The sequence below is a fragment of the Pongo pygmaeus genome, chromosome X (genome assembly GCF_028885625.2).
Source record: "Pongo pygmaeus isolate AG05252 chromosome X, NHGRI_mPonPyg2-v2.0_pri, whole genome shotgun sequence".
Taxonomy (NCBI): Eukaryota; Metazoa; Chordata; class Mammalia; order Primates; family Hominidae; genus Pongo; species Pongo pygmaeus.
The window spans coordinates 135,142,053-135,158,651 of record NC_072396.2 but is presented as its reverse complement, the minus strand read 5'-3'; the positions used below and the strand labels follow the sequence as shown (position 1 = coordinate 135,158,651).

Here is a 16,599-nt window from a genome sequence, read left to right as displayed (position 1 = left end):
TCTAATTTTTACCCTTTTGCCTATCCTATTTTCTCCTTTTACACTGCGTATTATAGTATTGTTTTTGTTCTTTTTAAAGATAGAAGCTTAGTATCCCCATGAGCAGCTATAACACAGGACCCTAATTTGGAAAAGGAGTTTAAGTTGCCAAGTCCAATTTGAGAATGGTCGTGGATTTTATCACTCAGCTTTATTAATGGACATCATTCCCACTGTATTGCGTTTCTTTCCCTAATGCATTTGTATAAAAGCTCTTGCGTCTTCCATTAACCCCTTTGGCTGGTGTTAACTCATTCCCAGGCATGTGTTGCCATAGCTGCAGCCGCCCCTCAGCTGGAGCCCCCATGCTAGCCCCTTCAGAGGCCATGTGGGGCTTGCCTGCTTGTTCCAGGCGTCAGCTGTTAGGCGGAGGGCAAGAGCCTTCCAACCTGAAAGGTCAAACAGCCTTTCCTATGTGTTTAAGCCCTGTCTGGTTTTTTTTTTGTTGTTGGTTTTTTTTTTTTTTTTCCTTAGCAGCAGATGGGCATGTGGCTGTCCAGCCTCAAGCTGGGAAACGTGTGGGAACATTACCAGCATTCTTCCTCCCACACCCCCTCCTGGGCACCTAAGCAGGTAGCCTAACTCTATATTCAAAAAGATGATCAATATTTCCCCTCTGTTGTTTGAATCTCTTCCTTCAACACCTGAGGCAGCTGTGGGGAATTGTGCACAACTTGCGTCTGTTCACCGAAATAATTGCCAGCAGCTTTATGGAGCGTCTCTTGTGTGTGTTTTTGCGCATTTACAGATTTGATTATATCGTTTGCAGAATGGAAACGTGGCTTTCCACTGCTTACTCTCATTCTCATAGATCTTCAAGGAGAGACCCTTTAAAAAACAGAATGGAAATGACATGCAAATGGTTATGTTAATAGCACACAGGCAAAAGTCAGGACCTTCAGAAGGTTCCTCAGGTGCAAACTGATCAGGTGATAAGCACATCTTGCATACATTTCGATTTGAGTTACCAACCTGCACTGTCCTATGAGAAATCATTAGGAAGAGAAAATGTTACATGCCTATAATGTGTGACTACTTTCTGCCCTGGGCTCCAGCACTGACGTAGACCAGAGCAAACACAACTCCCTCGCACGCAGATTGGGCAGGTACAGTGGGATTTGAGGAAGGTGTTTGAAGTCGGAGGATTGGGGGGGAAGCTTCCACATGGACCAGTAATAAAGCATCGGAAAATAAGTTTTAATTTTATCTGTGATATGCTGGCTTTACCAGGCAGCTGGCAAGGATAAATCTGTGGATTAGCTCCAAACTTAGAAAATTCATAACCATTTAGTTGTTTACCTTGACTTCAGTAGAACTGATGTCATCAACAGCAGCAGAACAGCAACATCGTTTACTCACCTTTATATAGTATTTTATAGCTTTCAATATACTTTTCCAATTAATATCCCTTGTTTATCTCATCAACCCTGTAAGATCAGTATTACTGTTTTCTACATTTTTGTGATGAAGGAACCCAGGCCCAGAAATATTAAGTGACTCGCCTAAGTTACGTAGCCAACGAATAGCATGGTCTTCTGGCTCCAGACCCCTGAGGTACCCATGCTAGGCAATACTCACAGCTCCATCACCCTGCTCTGTAGCCTGCTGCCACCTCCATATTCCCTAATCACCTCTGAACTTCTGGATAAACCAATTAGGGCCCATGCAGGAATTCATTTAAAGAACAAAAGGAAAGTCACCATGTTACAAAATCATTACTGCCTTTACATATGGATTCACTGCTAACTGATATCTTTGGCACTCATGTTTGTTCCTAGATCAGTAATTACTCCTCTAGCTGAGTGGAGGAGGGGTGGTGAGAGAGACACAGAAAGGAAGGTAGATAGAGAAAGAGAGAGAGAAGGAGGAAGAGAGGGAGGGGAGGGAGAGGGAAACAGGGTGGGGCAGGAGTATGAAAGAAAACAGCACAGAAAGCTCTTGGCAACTAAAGAATCCTTTAGAAATTAAGATAAAACATTTTTGAAGAGACGGTATCAACATATGTAGTAGAATTATAAAGATAAGCAAGGAATTATTAACACAAAATTCAAAACGGTGGTTATCTTTCAGGGGAGATGGAAGCGATTAGGGAGGGGTACATGGTGGACTTTAAAGGTAATAGTGATATTCTTTTTCTTAAACTACATGTTGGGCGTACAAATTTCATTGCATTGTTGTTGTTTATACTTTACACTTGTATCTTATAAATTTTCCTGTGTACCTACTCAATATGTAATTTTAAAAATTAGAAAAAGACACTGTGAGTCAGTGGAAAAAAATAGGATTTGATATACAGAAATTAGCTTTACATTTTCAAGGAAGATAGCCACTCTTGAAAACTAGGTGCACTTTGGTAGAAACCTAGCCAGTTGGCTCTGACAGTGTCTCCCAGTGACATATGAGTTAGTTTCTCAAGAAGTGGTGATTTGCAAGGAGGGCATGCTTTCCCAGAGTTTTCCTGGGGTCTTTGAGTATTTCAGCTGCCTTGCCCATCACCTCACCTCCTTTCTGACAGTGAACTTCTAGCTTCTTTAACAGATAAGAACAGTGGCATGGTCACTTGGGAATTTGAAGTTAAGTGCTTGAACTGTAACCATGGATTTATGGGCTGTTATCCAAAGACTTATTATCTTTATGGCTTTCCTTGGTGTTGGACCTGACAGAGAATGCAATGAACTGGTGGGCTTGTGTACTTATTTTTATCACCCGTTGGTTTCTCTCTGGCCAATCTAGTCACACTGTAAGCACAGGCTGTCAGGAATTACAGCTTTTCTTCCATGTGGAAATAAGTGGATAAGCAAATACTCCCAGCCTGATTTTCTTTCCAATTCATTATTTACAGGGAATTCACCCTTTGTAATCACTTTCAAATCAAATTTGCTCTGCCAATCCCTGTAAGGTTTACTCTGGAGATCATCACTAGCCTAGATGCCTTTTATTTTTTAACAGCTTATGTCTCCTCCATGTTAATGCCAATAAACACACACACACACCACACAAATAGATTAAAGGTGATGTCACTAGTGGCCTGGAGATTCACTCAGGAAGAAAATTTAAGTTACAGCAGAAATGGATAAAAGAAAGTTAATAACTCACATGTGTTTGCTATTTGGACTACTGTTGCTGTATTAAAATATTCAGAGAGCTATTGAATTAAACGTGGCAAAATACATCATATACAGGATAGATTTCAGGAAAGGCACTATTATTAATACTGTCCCAGAATCACAAACTGCCAACCAAATTTACTTGCATATGTATTGTTCCCGGAGTATGCTGATACAGCGGGTGTCCTGTGCCCAGCTGTCATGGAGGTCACATCCGTGGCCATAATCTGCCTTTGTCTTGTTAGAAAGCTGTCTGGGAAGAGCAGGTCCTTCTGCCTACCCCCTTGCTTTCCAATCTTGTCATGGATAATTGAGCTACAACACTAAGTAATTCTGGCTTTCCTCCACCACAGATGGGGGGATCAGGAGAGAGAGCATAGATACAAATGTCATCCATGGTTTTAGAGGAAAAAAGCAAATAGGTTTTGGCAGCAGGTCTGATAGGTTGGGGGTATATACAGTGGAGGAGGGTAACACTGGAACATCTTTTTAGGATTTTATTAGCAGTAGCACTTTTAGAAAATGCATCAATCAGATGAGAAGAATACAAATTAATCCCACTGTTTTTTTCTGGCAGTGTTCTTGGTAAAGAACTTGTTAAAGATAAACCATCTTGTCCTTTTTTGTTGTAAATACATTCTCTCCTATTAGGTTGGTGCAAAAGTAATTGCCATTTTTGCCATGACTTTTAATCGCAAAACCATAATTACTTTTGCACCAATCTAATATTGTTAATGGCTGGTTCCTGTACTGGTATTTTCATGTTCTTTTCACCTAAAGAAATTGTAACACTCCCCTCTTTCCTTACCCCCAGTGGCCCCTGTTTTCCATAAGATATCAGAGGTAATGCCCACCATTGTTAGTATATTGATAATAATTACTAGTATTCTACAAGCATTTACTAAGTTAGGCACCACAATAGATCTGTTTTGTATATTTTCTCTTTTAATCTTCACTATAGCCCTATAAGATGGGTACTATTATTATCCCATTTCTTAGGTGTAGAAAATGAAGCACAGAGACATGAAATCACTTGCCTAGCATCACACAGGTAATAAATGGTGGGCCAGGACTAGAACTCAGATCTAATCCAAAGATTATGATCTTAACCACTGTTATAACCCTATTTTTTTTTCTCTTCATTCAGCATCGTTCAGCATTAAGGCTTGAGAGTTTATCATGCCTGGTCTAGCCAAATGCATGCTAGTGGTTGATGGGAATGTGTTGTGGTTTTCAAAAAAAAAAAAAACAATCAGTCATTTTGAAACATGAAGGGTAGTGAAGATAATGTGAAGGTATGTATAATAAAGTCTATTGTCTTTTGATTATTTGTCAAATTGGAGTGGAGCTTGAAAACTCCACTTTGGCTGCTTTGCAGAGGTAAAGAAGCACGAAAGGGGCCAGAGCTGCTGGCCCAAGGCAGAGCCATTAGTCACTGCCTCATGCGGCTGTATGTGTATATATAGCATTGCCCTTAATATCTGAGGATGGCCCTGCTGAGGCAGCTAGTACCTCAGCCAAAGGTCCCATTATCAGCAGGATTTACCACCTGACTTATTTATAGTCATCATGGCCAGGGTCCCCCCGCCCACCGCCACCAACTTAGACCATGGCCATGTAGTTAATGACTTACACAGCAAGTCAACAATATAGTCCAACACCCATTCTCTCAGAGTCAACCTACTGGGAATACAAAATGACTCCAGTTGTTCCACATTCTACTTTTAGGAGAGAGAAATGATAAGGAAATTGATATGGAAAATATTCTCCACTCACTCCCATTTCCCCAAACAAGAACAACTTGCATTCTAGGTTTTATACTTAGTACAAATACAGCCTTATTCTGTACCTTTTAAGATATTTGTAGTACCATGATAATTGGCTTAGTTTTCAAAACTCAGTTTAAAGTCACTACCTCCAGCTTCACATCACTTCCTCAATGCTCCCCTCCCTCCTCCACCACCTCCTCTCCTTAGTGCCATCCTAGCAGGGGAACTGTCTCTCCCTTCTTCATATCTCTGTTTAGCCATTTTCAAACTGTACAGTAGTTTTTGTTTTCGTATCTGCCACTCTCACTAGTCTATGAGCCCCTCAAAGGACAGGAAAACATGTAGTTTTCACCTGGATACCATCACATAGTATATGGCTTTCACAAGTTTGTTAAATTAATATTCAGAATGTATCTCGTAGTCTTGCAATAACTTCACTCAAAGATTCAGATACAACTAGCACATATTGATTACCTATGTTGTTTTCACCACAATCCTGTGAAAGGGTGGCATCATTCTTATTTATAGATAAGAAAACTGAAGCTCTCTATTTCTCAAATTTGTAGTGGGTGTAAGAGTTACCTAGGGTACTTGTTCAACAGGCAGAGTCCCCAGTGCCACCCAGGTGAAAACTTTAGCAGTGAACCCTGGAAATTGGCCTATGTAGCAAGCACCCAAGGTGATTCTGATGCACATGGTTGGAACATACTTTGACAAACACAGGTGTAAGTGATTGCTACATAGCGAGTAAATGGTAGGGCCAGAGTTCAAACTAGCCTTCCAAACTCCAGATCTTGTTCATGCTATATTTATCCTTGTCATACTCTATTTTCTATGGCAAGGAAGTGGACTGAAACACATTGGAAAGATTTTTAGCAACAAGGACTACAGCAAAACGGCTTGTGGATTAGCCCCAGGACTGGTGTGAGTTTTTTTTTCCTCCAGGAGATCTTGCCAGACTTCCAAGAGCATAGTAGCAGTGTTGCCAAGTCACCTTTTACTCAGCTTACCTTGGGAAAGCACAGACCACAGAGCTTTGGGAACTTAACAAAGTTTATGCTTCTATTTTTTTCTTTCTCCACCCCCTCCCCCACCAGCAGCCATGCCATTAACTTAAAGAGCGTGCTCAGTACCTGAAATGCAGTTAGTTGATTAGCTTAAATATTAAGATTTCTAGTTGAAAACCAGTAACCACAACATTTGGGGTCCTGACGGTAGTATTTATGTGTTTGTTTCAAAACCAGGAAAAGAATTGTGTGACTTAACAGGCAATTAGTGCAGATATTAAAGGAGCTGAGATAGGTAGCATTTTTTTTTTTTTGAGGCCCACCTATGCTTTTTGGTGTTCTTTACCTAAATATTAGGTAAGAAAATATGGAATAAATGTGATGATGTAATCCTAGATTAGAGGACCATAGTCAGCCATTCACTCTAGACCAAGGTAACATTAGTTCACAGGTATCTGAGAAGTCCGTGAAGCCAGAGGGTTGGCAATTACAGACTGTAGTCCAGAAAAGCCCCAAAAGAGCCTCTCAAGGGGAGTCAGCCACTGCTCTTAGTAGCTGAGGAAGCCCTCTTAAGGTTCCCACAGTGGAGCCTGATGGTATTCCAGAACCCTGGGTCCAACCAGAACCCCTGGGTCCAACCTTAACCTATTCTCCTGACTCAATTTGCCTAATAACCTTGAACTGAAAAGTACTATCCCTGCGATTCTTCAGCCCATGCCAGCCCACCCTGAAATTACAAAAGAAGCCCTTGGCGGCAGCTCAAAGATCCCCCACAGGGCATCTGAATGATTTCTTCCTTGCCAGAAAAAGGGAAGGGACAGATAAAGGAAGTAGGGTTAAAGTCATGATCAGGTACTTGCTCTGTGTCAGATATTGGGCTCAGCATTCTTAGTGATGGTATGTAGCTCAGTGGTTAAACGTGTTGTCTCTGGAGCCATACTTCCTGAATTTGAATTCCAGTTCCAACATTAACTGTATCTGTGGCCTTGAGCAACTTGTTAACTTCTTTGTGTTTCATACTCCTTGCCTATAAAACGGGTATAATGATAAATATCACTTGTCTCATAGAGTTTTTGTAAGGATTATATTGTATAATACTGTTAGTGGTGGAAGTATCTGAGTTACCTGTGGCAAATCCATACAGGTCTGCAGCAACCTCAGTTCTTGCCTCCTCAGAAGAAAGAATTCAACTGACGGGCATAAGGAAGAAGAGACCAAGGCAAGTTTTAGTGGTAGTGAAAGTTTATTAAAAAGCTTTAGATCAGGAATGAAAAGAGGGTAAAGTATACTTGGAAGAGGGCTAAGTGGATATCTTGGAGGTCAAGTGCCCTGTTTGACTTTGGACCTAGGGTTTTATATGCTGGCATACTTCCAGCATCTTGCATCCCATTTCCCTTGATTATTCCATTAGGGTAAGCTGCCTGCATGTGCGGGAGCCTGCTAGCACTTGGGAGGTGAGCATGCTCAGTGTGTTTACTAGAGTTGTACACATGCTCATCTGAAGCGTTCTTTCCTGTTCCAGTGGAATGCCCCTGGAAGGTCATATATCAGTTCAACTGTGCCATTTTGTCTCTTAATGCACGTGCCTGAGCCCACTCACCCAATACCAGAGATCTTATTGGGATGCTGCCAATCACCAGGTGTTTTTATTTATTGGGAAACTACTTTTTCCTGGTGCTGGCTATGATCAAGTATTATTTTAGAGAGTCAGTGTGACAACTACCTGATAGTCGCCTGACATTCCTGGTGGGGCTGGGGGAGCCCTCTCCTGCCCCACTCATGCCTGGCTAGCTACCTACTGTAATGATACATGCAAAGCTTTAAAACAATTTTTAGCACATAATAAGCATTTAATCAATATTAGGAATCAACATCATTATCATTATCTTTTATATGAAAGATAGGTATCATTATCCCCAGCTACAAGTGAATAAACAGGTTAAAAAGTTTGTGGAACTTGCCTAAAGTCATTCAGCTAGTCAGGAGTACAGCCAAGGTTGGATTTTAGATCTATCTGGCTCCAAGTCCTGTATTCCTTCTACTATACCTTGTTGCCTTCATAAATGTAGAGTATGTGCTATCACTTCCTTGGAGAGGCACATACCAAATTCTGTGGCCTTCTTCTTCCTCACTATACCATGCCCTCACCCCACCCTCACTACAGTTGCCATCTGGAGGGCTGGCCTGGCTCTGTGGCTTTAAATTGATCTAACTTAAATATTGAACATCTTGATAACTGCTCCAATACAAAGGTGGCTGTCTTCAGGACCCTCTAGCTTATAGGCTAAAACAATAAATCTTCCAGGATGAGGTTTAGTTTGTGAAAGCACCCTCTACGCTGAGATTCTCATCTGTATACCTTGAGGATCAAGCTACTCTCTTCCAACTCCCACCCTGCCACACTCACAACTCATGTGAAAATGACTACCTACTATATATATAGGCCAGCATAAAGACCCTTCCCTTGCCTCCCTTTGCCTTCCCTTCCCTTGCCTCCCTTTGCCTTCCCTTCCCTTATCTCCCTTTCCTTTCTCAAGGAAGAGAATGTATGACATCTTGATTCCCTTGAGTGACTCTTTGATCCATCCTGCTTTCTAATAGCATCATCTCTGTCAAGCCATCTGGGAGCCTTGTATTACAAAAGCTTACAAAAGCCCCTGTCAGTTCTCTCACCTGCATCACGGTAATGCAAGCTGTGGCATCACTTGAAGTCTGCAATAGGAGGGACTGTGGCCTGTGCCTCAGGCTTCAGTGCATTGTTCACAAACAATGATAGATTGTTAATTTTCAAGGAATATGAAGAGAGATTCAAAATAACACCTGCACTGCCACAATATATTGCTTCATAAGCAATAAATACCATGCAAAAGATAAAGCCTTGAGCCCCAGGCTTAATGCAGACCCCAAATGTGATTTGTTCTACTGTTTCCTTTCCCTTAGACAGAGAACAGAAAACACAATGTTATTCCTTGGTAGGATACCCAACCCTGCCCCTGTGTCGTCTTTTCACAACAAATACTTCTCGAATGCCTACCGTATGCGAGGTCCTATGTGATATGCCAGAAATGAAGTTTTCTTCCACGTTTTGTGCAAGCATTTTCTAAACTTCCTTTCTCTTTCCTTTGTCATGGTGTGCCTACTGCTATTCCCAGGACTATTCTCAAACAGCAACCCATCAGCATTCCATGGTACCTGGACTTCCCACAACAAGGATCATTTCTTTGAAGCGAAGCATAGAAGTAACTATGCTGAAAGCGTTAATAGATTCTTGAGATGGGGTCAGAGATGAGGGTTTGATCAGATTAGTCTTAGTTGCACAATAGCATAAGAGAGTAGGGTAGGGCATAAACTACAGAAGTTGGAGTTGTCTATACATGTGATAGATGGGAAAGGATTGTGGAAGAAACCAGGGGTATAAGGCGTTCTCCAGTAAGAACACACAAAAATTGTTACAGTAGAGCAGGATTTCTCAACCTCAGCACTATTGACATTTTAGGCCAGATAATTGGTTCTTGTAGGGGGATGTCCCGTACGTTGTAGGATGTTTAGCAGAACCCCTGGCCACTACTAGATGTCAGTAGCAACTACCTGCTGCCAGATATGACAATCAAAAATGTCTCCAGATACTGCCAAATGTCCCCTGTGGGGCAAACTTGGCACTGCAGTAGAGGACATTGAGAGCACCCATCTATATAATGATGAACTGTAGAGCCCTCAGCTCAAATATTCTATAACTTGATGAACCCCCTAGTTTAGTAGGGCATAGTGGTCAAGAGCATGAATTGTGAAGCCAGACTGCCTGGGTTTGAATCTCGGCTCTACTGCAAGCTAGCTATATAACTAAGGATAGCTTGCTTAACTTCTCTGTTCCTGTTACCTCGTCAGTAAAATGGGGATAATGAAAGGACCTACTTCATAGGATTGTTGTGAATTTTAAATTAATATACATAAAGTGCCTAGAACAGTGTGAGGTGCATAGTAAGCATTATATAACTGTTAACTCTTATTAGTCTTATTATAATTGCTATCTTTAAAACTATTAAGAAAACCAAATACCGTATGTTCTCACTCATAAGTGGGAGTTGAACAATGAGAACACATGGACACAGGGAGGGGAACATCACACACTGGGGCCTGTCAGGGGGTGGGGGGCTAGGAGAGGGATAGCATTAGGAGAAATACCTAATGTAGATGATGGCTTGATGGGTGCAGCAAACTACCATGGCACGTGTATACCTATGTAACAAACCTGCACATTCGCACATGTATCCCAGAACTTAAAGTATTTAAAAAAAACTATTATTCATGATTTTTCTGAGTCCTAGTATATTCTGGAGGCCTGATGTCCCATGTCCCACCCACCTTTAGACCAATATCTGTTTCTTTTTCTTTTTCTTTTTCTTTTTTTTTTTTTTTTTTGAGACACAGTCTCACTCTGTCGCCCAGGCTGGAATGTAGTGGTCTGATCTCGGCTCACTGCAACTTCCATCTCCTGGGTTCAAGTGATTCTCGTGCCCCAGCCTCCCAAGTAGCTGGGACTACAGGCATACACCACCACGCGCAGCTAATTTTTATATTTTTAGTAGACATTGGGTTTTACCATTGTTGACCCGGCTGGTCTTGAACTCCTGACCTCAAATGATCCACCCACCTCCGCCTCCCAAAGTGCTGGGATTTACAGGCATGAGCTACCACGCCCAGCTGAGACTACTACCTTCTTTCTGCAGAAATGATGACAGAGCTAAGTTCACAGTTCAGGACCACACAATGCAAAGAGATTTTAGATGGCTGTGGGTCTATGAAACAGGCTATGCAGGTAAGACCCACTTTGTACAGTTGCTGAGTTCTTGTAGAGTTCTCTTATTTAAAAACACACTTATTGGCACCTACTTTGAGCTAGTGACAGTAAAGGATACAGAAGTAAATGAGGTTTGTGTCACCTGGCCTCAAGGAATTAACAAATATGGCTGCTACATGGACTTTCATTTTAGTAAATTTAATTACCTTAAATTCTCTAAGAAATTTTAGTTCCTTCTCATAAGTGAAGAATTTCTCAGTGATGCTATCTTCCCATCCCCAGATTTATCTTCCTTGAAGTTTGTATGTCTGTAATTGGGAATTTTTTGTATTATCAGCATGTAAGGATTATAATACTTCAAATTGTCACCATTTTATCTTCCTTTCTTTTTCCATTTAAAATTTTTGTTTAACACTCAGCCCTCAAAAGAAACCCTCCAAAAGAGATTTTATCTTAATACAATAATAGAGTAGTATCCTGTTCTGAATAGCTTGACACCTGCTTCTGGAAAGAATATCTGTGGAGGACTCTTTTGTATACTCATATTTCCTCATGTATTTGTTTAAAATAGCTTGTTAAACATCTTTTCTATGTCAGACACTGTGTCTAGGCACTAGGAATGACAAGGAGGAATAAGCGATTTCTGGGGAGAGACAGACATGGAAAAAGATCAGAAAAATATAATGTAGTAAGGGCTATGATAGCAATGTCTTCAATGAGCTAGGAGAACACAGAATAAATGTACTCTTTGGAAGAGAGTTTAGTGTGATGAGTTACATTGTGAGCATTGGCATCAGAGCTGACTGGGCTTATATTCTTGCTCTACCACTTACTAGCTGTGTGATGTTGAGCTGATTACTTAAACTCTCTGTGCCTCAGTTTCATTATTCATACAATGTATTCTAGTAATTCATGTGTATGCTTGGTTCTCTCATTAGACTTTGAGCCCCTCAAGGGCTGGGACCACTTCCTCATCATTTACCATAACTATTACCATGTTATTATGGCCATTTATTGAGTGCTCAATATGAGCCAGAAGACATGCTAAATTCTTTACCCACATTATCTAATCTTCAACAAACCTATAAGGTAGATGCTTTCATTTTCCTAATTTAATAGCTTGCCATTTTTTCATCAAACCCAGTTATTTGCTCATAACACTTATTACAGTGCATAATTATTTGTATTTTAATATCTATCTATTACATTAGAGTATAAGTTCTACAAGAGCAAGGATGAGGTCTCTTTGACTCACCCTAATATCCTCAACATCTGCAATACTGCCTGACACATAGATAATGTTCAGTGAATGTATGGTAAATATGAAAGGAAGACTGGAAGGCAGGCAGGCAAGAAGAGAAGAAAGAAAGTGAATGAGCACATTACAGTTGCTAAGTAGTAGAGTTAGACTCTAGTCCAGAGCCATCTGACTCCCAGACCAATGCTCTTGATGGTTAGACAGGATTGCTTCCTGTGGTTAACAGGCTTTCAATAGATGTTTGTTGACAAAACTGTCTCCTCAACTTTGCATAATAATGTGTAACAAAATTACAGTGAGCATAAAAACCAGTGGATATACACTCGGACATAAGAAAGAGAATTGTAGGAGAGTAAATCATCAGAGAAGGAGAGTTTTTGTCTTAATGAAAGAATATAGTTGAAGAGACGGCACCAACATACTGTTGTCCTTGTTTCAGAGGAAATTGTGTGTGTGTGTGTGTGTGTGTGTGTGTGTGTGTGTGTGTAGTCTTCAAAATCAAATAACTTTGACAGTGATTGACAAGTTAATCAGTGATGCATCAACAATACAAAAATAAACAGATGGCAGAGATTTGATAGTTATAAAATGATACCAAGTTCAAGTAGATGATCACTTCCAAATCTTGTATTCTTTTGGTGCTAATGGAGCTTATTCCAAAGTGCCATATCTTCAACCAAATTACCTAGAAGGCACTTACTCACAGCCACTCTACAATCTCTGACCTCTTGAGAACTTGTCACACAGCAGAATAAGAGAACCAGCATGGCAAGACATGTTCTTCAGACTTGGGGTAGGTATTTTAAAGACCACTTGACAACCAGTAGCATTCACCTTCTGAATATTCTTGGCTGCTGTCAGTGATTGTAGGATTCAGGGGAAAATTACTAGATGTCCATTTCTAGTCTAGAAAGTGGATCAGGCCAGAACTTAACTTTTCCACCATTAAGTGATAATTCTAAACAGATACTTAGCACAACATGTTTTGTTACTGTGGACCTTGAATCCAGATTACTGCCAGAGGTGATCATCTGGGATTTTCCTTTGAAAGCAAAATTTTGCAAGCTTTTATGTATGATTATGCCAATATGGGAAAAATATCATAGCTAATGAGATCAAACTGAGTTATTAGTTGGGCATATATCCCTGGTTGTAACTAAGTAAATTTCTACAAGTATTCAGCTGTCCTAGAGAAAGAATTGGCTTAGCAATAATGCCATCTCTTTAAGACAGTTTGTCATTCTGAAAAGGTATACAAATAATAAATGAATGTCATTGTATAGGCTGCTTATTGTGCCCAAAATCAATGTAAATTAATTTTCTTTATTAATTTAAATATTTCTTGAATACCTACTTTATACTAGACACTAAACTAAGAAATAAGGAAAGAAAAATGCCTGAAACCCAGTACCTGACCTAAAAGAGGCATGCAGGCCAGCAGAAGGGAGACATGTACACAATAACAATAATCCAAGGCAGTCGGTGGTAAATGCTTGGTGCTTCTTGCTTCTTGGAATGCTCTTTTTACCCCAGTCTTCCATTCACTACCTGGAAGAAAATCCTATCCCTCCTTAAAGACTTACTTCAAATGATTCTTTCCCAATGCAGGCTTCCCTGGCATTCCTCCTCCACCCCACAACCATAAACATGTATACCCAAACCCATTGCAGCAGCTTTAATTACTCCTCTGTGTTCCCAGAGCACTCCACTCATGGTTTAATTATAGTACTTATTATAATAATTTATATTGGATTGTTTATATATCTGTCCCTCTCACTATATTTTGAATTCTTCCAGAGCAGTAAATAAATTTTGTTCATCTCTGTGTTCGTAGTTACTAGCAAAACAGCATGACGTATAGTAAGACTCAAAAAAGTTTAGTTTGCAGGGAATGAGTGAGAGAATGAGCAAACATGTGAAAATCAAATGCTAGATAAAATGTTATGAGAACACATCAGAAGAAGTAATTAATTCCAGTGAAGTGGTTTTGTTATAGGACTTTTTCCTTAGTTCAGCTAAGAACCAGGTTCTTGTCACACGGCCATGAGAGATTAGGCTTGCAGACACTTTGAAGGGTGAGAAAAAATGGAATATATTGGGGAAAAAGGGGTGAAAAAGGGAAACAGGGACCCTCTGCAAGGCCAGAGTCCTGCTGGTGTGCTTCCCGCCTCATAGATTGAATCCCAGGTTCCACCCAGGAAGAGGAGGGGCCAGGCTCCTTCCCACTGCGAACACATGAACTTCCAAGGCTCCACCCCAGGGTGCAGGTCAGTGGGAGGCTCTGCCAGGGAGCCCTTCCCACCTGGCCATTTCAGTTTCATAAACAAGGTAGCATTTGAGGTGACCCTTCAAAAATGAGTGGGATTTTGACGGGTGGAGATGGGTGTCAGGGGAGGGAAGGGAGATAAGAAGGACATTTAAAGCAAAACTTCCTAAGAATTTAAGAACCACATTCACTGAGACGAAATAATGCTGTTAATCACACATGTTCCTTATCTGTTCCTGTAAACAAGCATAGCAGGAACTCTACTTACTAACATTTTAACAAACATTGTGAATTACTATACGTTTTGAAAATAACAATACTATGTTTTCCTTCAAAATTGTAATTGAGATCATTGTCTTCCCCCAAACACTTATCCCGCCCCTAATTAGTCCAGAGTTTGGCTAGGTTAATATATTATAAATTCTCATTCTTTGACCTCAAAATCCTTTACTGAGAAGTGTTCCCGTTTGTTTGTTTGTTTGTTTTAATATTTCTCATGACTGCAGAACCAATGAGTAGCCAAACTGTTGTAAGAAATTATTTTTGGCATTGGGTCCCAGTCCTTCTAAACCTACCAGTTTCTTCTGGGAGTGATTCTTCAGCAACCAGAGAAAATCAGAGTGTAGACTCAATAATCTCTAAAGATATCTTTCAGCTATAACATTCTCTAAAAACTTATCTCCCCTAGCTGGGGGCTTGGAAGTCCAAGTAGACTAATTATCACTATGTAAACCCTCAATCCAAAGGATATTTAGCATCCCATATTTGTTTTCTTGATAATATTTGCAAGGAGGCTATTTCTAGCCTTTGGATATGCCTTTGTGAGAGAACACTGAAAGCTGGATATGACGACTAAAGTTCCTACAGATGGAGAAATCACTAGCTCTGAAATGTGACTTCTGACTGCAATTGATGAACACTTAGTGCCATCAATCACTGTGTGTGTGTGAAGGAGGGATTAAGGGGGAAGAGGCAAAGGCAGCACAGAAAAATGACAAAAACTAATATTTCAGAAATAATGTTTTTAGACATTTACATTTGCTTGTTCTGACCAATCAGTGACCAAAATAGCACATGTAAAAATAACCCTGGCAAGAGTCAGCCCTGATGTTGCCTTGGACTTTAGCAAGCTACTATTAGAACAGAGTTGCCTTCATGGGTTGTAATTGGCAGAAGTGTGTACTAGGAGGTAGGAAAAAAGCCATAGAAAGATTTCTCTATGGCTGTCAGTAGTCAGAGGAAAATTTCCCAAAATGAAAGTCTGTTTGTGCTCAGATGACTCATGACTATATCTCTCCCAACACTGTGTACATGTAGGTGCTTATAAAACCCGTTTCAATGTCTTTGCTTTTATCATTCCTGCTCCTGGGATGTCTGGCCCCTCTACTTTACCTATCTAATAACTACTCATCACTCATGACATGCTCTATATAAATCTGGTCCATTCTTTCAAGTCCTATTTTCTCCATGAAGTATTTCCTGCTTACTCAGGCCACAGTAGCTCTGCATACCATAAACTACAGTAACATTTCTGATCTATACCATTTGAGTCTTTCATTGTTTCCTAGTTGTTTAACTGAAGATAGTAAAGCATAGTGGCTAAAAATTATACATTCTGTATGACCTTGGACAATATATTTCACCTTTCAAAACTTCTCTTAAATGTCTCTAAAACTTCTATTAAATGGAGATATAAATAGTCCCTACCTCATAGGGCTGTTCTGAAAGTTAAATGAGAATGGTGCGTGCCAAGTGATTTACCTGGCATACAGTAAGTGTTCAATAGAGGTAGTAGTGGGTGGAGGTGGTGATAACAGTGATAATGGTAATAATTATCACCATCATCATCAGTCTCTTCAATTTTATTGTACAACCTTTGAGGGCAGGGACTGTGTCTCTAGTCTGCTTTTTCTCATTGTTCCCCTAACCCCCAAAATTGTCATTCAGCTAATTTGATGTCTGCTGATTGTGTGTCCAGTTCTATTCAATAGTACTGCCTCAAAGATATGAAATTACATCAGGAGTATAATTTTCATCTTTTATCGCCAACTACAGAAGCCCTAGGATGTTTCTTGCTTTACATGCATAAGTAGTCTGGATGGAAGCTGCTGAAGTAATCATATGCTAGTAGACTATGAGAAGAATAGAAAACTTCTTAATCATTCCAAGCTCCTCTGTTGTGTATGCTTGAAAAAAAAAGAGAGAGAGAGAGAGAAGGAAGAAAGGAAGAGAAGGAAGGAAACACTTATACTAAAATGCCGTCTGGTAAATTACTTTCAAATTCCATGACTTCCTGCCAGTTCAAGCTATATTGTTTTAACCCTTGTAAGAAAGCTGGCATTGAGGCCTTATCCA

The 16,599-nt window shown here is 40.2% G+C and overlaps 1 protein-coding gene across 12 annotated transcripts in view; it reads left to right on the top strand.

Annotated features, from left to right (window-relative positions):
* Positions 1–16,599, top strand: part of ENOX2 (ecto-NOX disulfide-thiol exchanger 2) — a 278,132-nt gene that overhangs the window by 182,665 nt on the left and 78,868 nt on the right. The window lies entirely within an intron of this gene.